At 36.9% G+C, this 7,361-nt stretch overlaps 1 non-coding gene across 1 annotated transcript; it reads right to left on the reverse strand.

Moving 5' to 3' along the window:
* Positions 1-628: 628 nt before the first annotated feature.
* On the reverse strand, positions 629-700 carry TRNAH-GUG (transfer RNA histidin (anticodon GUG)). Its single transcript has one exon. It is a non-coding gene; the product is annotated as a tRNA-His (tRNA).
* Between the last annotated feature and the right edge of the window lie 6,661 nt (positions 701-7,361).

The raw sequence follows: 7,361 nt of genomic DNA on the forward strand, positions 1-7,361 counted from the left end.
GAATGGTCCAATGACGGAGTGTTCTACTGAATGGAGCCAGGCTTTTTTTCACGATAAATGTTAGTGCGCAAGCGCATGAACATGCAACTGTTTTTAAACCATTGGTGCATAAACTTGGACAGTTTCCGCATCCTGTCAGATATAAATCAAAACAATATCTTCATCTGATTTTAAATGGTTAGCATCCCTCTAAGCGGGACTGGATGTATTATACGATGAAAGAGTAATGGAACGGAGAAAAATTTTCTCCGGCGCCGGGAATTGAACCCTGGTTTTCAGATCGACGTGCTGACCTTTTATCCACTAAGCCACACCGGATTCCACCCCGGCGTCGGAAGAATCGTCTCAGTTTTAAGTTCCAACTCTTGGGTTCCCTCTAGTGGCCCCCCTCTGCACTACGTCATAGATATCTATGAACCTAGGACCGAAGTCCACACATGTGCTGAGGTGCACTCGTAATGAGTGACTAGTTGGCCGGGATCCGACGGAATAAGCGCCGTCTTAAATCGCGAAGTGATTTACGCATATCATATATATTATTATGATGTACCGAAGTACATATGATATTTCCATGCAGATATTCTGCGTCATCATACGATGAAAGAGTAATGGAACGGAGAAAAATTCTCTCCGGCGCCGGGATTTGAACCCGAGTTTTCAGCTCCACGTGCTGACGCTTTATCCACTAAGCCACACCGGATTCCACCCCGGCGTCGGAAGAATCGTCTCAGTTCTGTGTTATGTAACTTTCTTCAATCTTCTGTAACTTCATCCCTCTTAGCCCCAAATATTTTCCTAAGAACCTTATTCTCAAACACCCTTAATCTCTATTCCTCTCTCAAAGTGAGAGTGCAAGTTTCATAACCATACAGAACAACCGGTAATATAACTGTTTTATAAATTATAACTTTCAGATTTTTTGACAGCAGACTAGATGGCAAAAGCTTCTCAACGGAATAATAACACGCATTTCCCATATTTATTCTGCGTTAATTTCCTCCCGAGTATCGTTATTATTTGTTACTCTTGCTCAAAGATATTTGAATTTTTCCACCTCTTCGAAGGATAAATCTCCAATTTTTATATTTCCATTTTGTACAATATTCTGGTCACGAGACATAACCATAGGCCTATACTTTGTCTTTTCGGGATTTACTTCCAACCCTGTCGCTTTACTTGCTTCATGTAAAATTTCCGTGTTTTCCCTAATCGTTTGTGGATTTTTTCCTAACATATTCACGTCAACCGCATAGACAAGCAGCTGATGTTACCCGTTCAATTCCAAACCCTGTCTGTTATCCTGAACTTTCCTAATGACATATTCCAAAGCGAAGTTAAAAAGTAAAGGTGATAGTGCATCTCCTTGCTTTAGCCCGCAGTGAACTGGAAAAAATTGAAAATGGAATATACGGACTCTGTTGTAAGTTTCCTTGAGACACATTTTAATTAATCGAACTAGTTTCTTGGGAATACCAAATTCAATATGAATGTTATATAAAACCTCTCTCTTAACCGAGTCATATGTGTTTTTAAAATCTATGAATAACTGATGTACTGTACCCTTCTACTCCCTTTTTTTTCTCTAATATCTCTCAAATACAAAGAAATCTGATCAATAGTCGATCTATTGCGCCGAATTATTATTATTATTATTATTATTATTATTATTATTATTATTACTACTACATTGTATTATGATAGCAGTGGAGATAATGACAAACGTGTTTTGGAAGCAGGAGACATACCGTGTTTGGGAAGAATGTTTTTGTGGTTTATTTGACACTACATAGCCTAATATCCAATAATTGAACAAAGAACGTGAAGAACAAAAGATCATAATAGGCTTTTACTCTCTCTCTCTCTCTCTCTCTCTCTCGAATCGAGCTCGTGGTGTATATGTACGAAACCAGTATACGAGCGAGCACTCGACTTTCGAGTCCGTTGGTGCCAGAAGAGAAACTGAGATAGAGGATTGCTTCTTTGACTGAGAAACACTCTGTATGTGTTTCGCACGTCCCATGTCTCAATGCTTCAGCACTGGCTTTGTTAGTCTTCGCAAAAATCAGTTCCGTATGATTTCAATTCAGTAGGATGCTAATTAGATTTGGTTTTGGGGCTGCTTTTGTACCAATTAGGCGACATTATACGACAGAGCACGCCATATGTTCGCTGCGGCTTTGTGTCTGTTTAGCGGGTCCCATAAGTACACCGGAGTTTGCTCTAATCAACGTTATGTAGTAATTGAATTGGTAAATCAGTCGAGAGGGACGGGCGAATAAACAGGACAGAAGCAGGAGCGTCTCGGTCAGATAGGGGTGTCACAGCAACGTCGAGCTGTGGGAGGGGCTTCAGCTTCTGCCTTTGTTCATATCATCCTTAAGACCACTCAACAATCCTGTGATGCTCGATATTCACTTTCAATATAGGGTAACGCCGCTTGCAGATTTCTTATGTTATTGTAATAATTTCACATTTTTATTTATTTTTTTTTCTTCTCTTCCAAACCACCACAAATACAGGAACATCATTTTGTTTTTACTTCAATTTTTATTGTACCTGAATTTTTGAATGTACTTCACTCCCACCCCCTTTACTAGTAAACTTACAACCGTCCTCCACACAAAACCAAGACCGCGTATGCAGTCAAAGTCGCCTTACAGTTATAGTAAGCAGCACTGAGTTAGTGAGTATAGTACGTTTCAGAAATATGTTCGCGTTTTCCAGTGACGAAAGAGCTTTCAATATTGAATCATATTTTCGCACAGATACTGTCGTCCGTTTGCCTACGTCGCATCACGGTTTTCCCCACCCGCTTCTGCTCGCCTCCCTATAAAGACAAGTGGCTGGGCTGTGTTAACTCTTTTCTGAAAACATTAATTTGACGTATACGTAATATTATACAACAATTTAAAATAACTTAAATAAAGGGCCTCGTTAAGTAATTAACTGTCACGTGATTTCCTCCCTTTCTACGACCCTGCAACAAAACCATTTGGAGGGACAGTAGATAGCATGTCTGAGTAATTTTATCTTTTCGGATCGGGCAGAAGTGAAGATTGAATTTACAGTACGTAAGGTAGGCCTACTCTTTTATAAAGTAGGTACAGAATTATTTTAACATGAGTTACTAGTACGAAGGACGAAACTAGTAATTGGAATTAAGTACAATAGTCTACAGTGTGATAATATGCACAAAAGAACCGAAGCCGGTATCGAAATGAACGGCCACCACTTTAAAAAATGAGTTTAAATATCCATATTATGATTATTTTTCAATTTAACTGTATTCTCTATATCGAACGTTAATGTGCTGTAGACAGTATAATATACACTGCATAATAAATACGTCAGAATGGCTAGCTCAGTTCGTGTTGATACAGTACTGTATTTTGATTAAACAAAAACCTAATGAAAATTATCAAACTCAAAATCGCGAAATTTCCTAGATTACGTAAATGGATGAACTACTTTTCTTCCCTCCTATACCTAATAAAGTGATTTGTGTGTATTTTACGCCAGTATCATCTAACTACAGTCGTGGAAGTGGGTAGCAAACGTGTTTCCGGTTGTCAACCGTTAATTCAAAGGTATAACCTGGGTTAATATTAAAAATGTTAGTAAAAATAAAATGATGTCCCTGTACAACTGCAATAATACAAGAAATCAAAGTATAAACAAAGTAACATTTTTTAAATTTTTTTATGTTATTTTACGACGTTGTATCAACATCTATGTTATTTAGCGTCTGAATGATATGAAGGTGATAATGCCGGTGAAATGAGTCCGGGGTCCAACACCGAAAGTTACCCAGCATTTGCCCGCATTGAGTTGAGGGAAAACCCCGGAAAAAAATCTCAACCAGGTAACTTGCCCCGACCGGGATTCGAACCCGGGCCACCTGGTTTCGCAGCCAGATACGCTGACCGTTACTCCACAGGTGTGGACAACAAAGTAAAACTACACGAAAATATATGCAGACTAGTCACACAAACTTTAAATGAGTGATTAGCTATAACTATTATGTCCTATTTAATTAACAGGGCTAAGTTATTAACAAAATATATAAACAAGAAACTTGAAATTTTAAATCTAAAGCAGCGATGATCAAACTGGTTATCGTGATTACATCGTGTAATCAAAGACATTCATACCAGTAAGGGGAGTTTCCTGTACATTGCACACTGTCTCTACGAGCAGAAACAGAAGGTTTCGTACAGAATGGGAAGAGGAATTTATTCGCTGGTCTGTCTGAGAAAATGTAATATGTTGCTTTGCTCAACGGTTCAATTAGTAGTAGTATATACAGGATGTTTCCGAGGTGGTGTTACAAACTTTCAGGGATGATGGCGAAGGGCACATGTATCAATTTGAGATCAGGAACCCTGGTCCGGAAATGACCGAGTCGAAAGTTACAAGCAAAAATAGTTCTATGGAAATGAAATAATTTTATTCCTCTGTACACCTTATTTATGTGTATTTATCTGTACACCTTACACATACTGTATTCATCTGACATTGTTTACGTTGTCTACTCACAGTATTCCATTCAGTGCGCTGTCTGAGGGATGGGGACAGGAAACTACACTAAAGCAATGCAGATAGCGTAATATGTAACGGACATGGTTGGTCCTGATATGCACGTCTGTAGACAGCAGTTATGTGTACAAGTTGCAGTGTCCAATCGAGCAATCCTAGTGAAATGGAAGAGTACATGAGAGCGGAATAAGCAGACCTGATTTTCGAATACGGATGAGCCAATGGGAACAGTAGACAAGCTCACAGATTGTATCGTGCAAGTACCCACGTAGGAGACATCCGTTCCATACCATTTTTCCACGACTGTTCCAAAAGTTAAGGGAAGGAGGGCATGTGGTGCGAAATTACAATTCCATTTCCACACAACTATTTTGCTTATAACTTTCGATTCAGTCATTTCCGGACCATGGTCCCTTATCTCAAATTGATACATGTGCCCTTCGCCATCATCCCTGAAAGTTTGTAACACCACCTCAGAAACACCCTGTAGAAGCGACATTACAGGGCATTACGCTGAATACTTAGGCATAAAAGGTATTATTATTATTATTATTATTATTATTATTATTATTTATCAGCAAGTGTTACCATAATTCTTATATATATATATATATATATATATATATATATATATATATATATATATATATATATATGCCTCAATATATAGGCCTACATCTTCCCTTGAATGATAAAATAATTACTACGCTATATTTCCATTCTAATTTATTTCTTTAACCTTTTGGTGACTATTATCAGTTATTTAATAGTTACTGATTTAATAATAATAATAATAATAATAATAATAATAATAATAATACTGATAGCTTGATCAGTAGCAGCAATAGTAGTAGTAGTAGTAGTAGTAGTGGTAATAATAATAATAATAATAATAATAATAATAATAATAATAATAATAATAATAATAATAATAATAATATAGAGAAACTGATTGAATATTACGTGCTAGTGTAGTAATGAAGTGAGCTATTAAACTCCAGGAACTGAAATCAGCCTTCAATCACCGTCATGAAGAGAAAGATGACATAAATAAGTGTAAGGAACGAAACGACGAACGAAATAGCTCGTTCCCTTAAGTCTTCTAACAGAGGAGAGTTTTATAAAAGCGTAATGATGAAGGTGGCTGAAATAATTTGTCCAATGAAAGTTATTAATTAATTTTGAAAAACTGCGCATTGCTCGACTAAATATCCAGAAGAGAATTCAGGAAATTTCTGATTGTGTTCGTTGAGGAATATTTAAAAAAAGCAAGAAAATTTATATATTTTTTTTATTGGTTCTTGATGAAGTAGTGGCATTACTGATACAGCAAAGCTTGTTATTTTCATTCGCGGGGTTGATGAAGACATCAGTGTTAGTGCACGAATCACCACTGGTTGCAGTTTTCATACCATGTACTTCTCCCCTGTCTCCTTACTTCTTTAGACTTTCTGCCGTTCGAGTTTTGGACACTGCTGATCTAGAGCAAAAACACAAGTCAACACATTTAGCAATACTTAAAAACCATGAAATAAGACAATATTTTCCAATTTAACTTTGCATTGAGATAATGTCCTGCAATCCCTGACGTCATTAGGTAACGAGCAAGTAACAAGCTATTTTCAGAATCAGATCATTATTACTCTGAAATATTTTAAAGCTTGCCTTTCCTCATCTCCACACAAGTACCTGGATAATCCTACGCTGTGGCTCAGTCGATAACATTTTAGTTGAAAAATTCAGCGGATCTGATTCGATTCCTGACACAGGAGTAAAAATCTATGTCCTTGCGATGTGGTCCAACAATCGACATAGCTCAGATGGTCGACGCGTTACCCCGATGGGAATCAGGTGTTATCGGGCGTAGGTTTGATTGCCGCTTTGGTGATTACCTGGGTTGGGTTTTTCAGAGGTTTTTCCTAACCGTAAGGTGAATACCAGGTGGTCTATGGCGAATCCTTGGTCTCATGTCACCAAATAACATCTTGCTAATAATCTAGCAGTTCATACAGAGTCGTTAAATAATCGACAAAATGGACTCGGCTGGTTGTTTGTCTTTTTGTTGTGTTATAATTAATGGCCTACCATATAAAGGTCAATACCACTACTTATGGAATTCTGATATAGTCCATAATTCTCAAATGAATGAAAATGTAGGCCTAATGTACAAAAAAACAATTCTTGACATAATATTTTTATTAAATTCCTGAATACAATGACAAACCGCCAGAATAAGGGGCTCTCAAATAGAATATGTTTCATTGTTTGGGTCTCTCGTCGCACTTACAGTTTCCTTCTCTCTATAAATCGAATCTTGCAAGATATCTCCGAATTTACCGTGACCCAACAGAAATAGACTATTATAAATATTTATTAGGCAAACAATATTGTCCACAGACATTTATAAAAGAACTACAGTAAAAAGTCAAATATGTTTAATGTGATGGATACTTTTGTTTTATTTTAAAATATTTTAATGTCTCGATCCACATTAGAAAAACGACAAAGTTAATTGTTTTAAAGCGATAACAGTCGATTCATGTATATAGTTTTCATTCCTACCATAGACGAGTCCTTTTCATGTAGTTAAGATGTGGGGAGAGGGATTAATATGTTCAAGGCTTCTGTGACTAGATTTCCGTACTTCGATAGACAAACCAAAACCATCTTCCAACGTAAGTTATAGTTGAACTAATAAAAACCTATATACAGACGTTTAACTATCTTATACTTACACAATGAGTAGCTAGTTTATAAGTCGTGTGTAAATCCCTTACTAATAATCACTACATAGCCTACGTCGTGTATAACAGTATAACTGTTTA

Source organism: Periplaneta americana, chromosome 3, assembly GCF_040183065.1.
Source record: "Periplaneta americana isolate PAMFEO1 chromosome 3, P.americana_PAMFEO1_priV1, whole genome shotgun sequence".
Taxonomy (NCBI): domain Eukaryota; kingdom Metazoa; phylum Arthropoda; class Insecta; order Blattodea; family Blattidae; genus Periplaneta; species Periplaneta americana.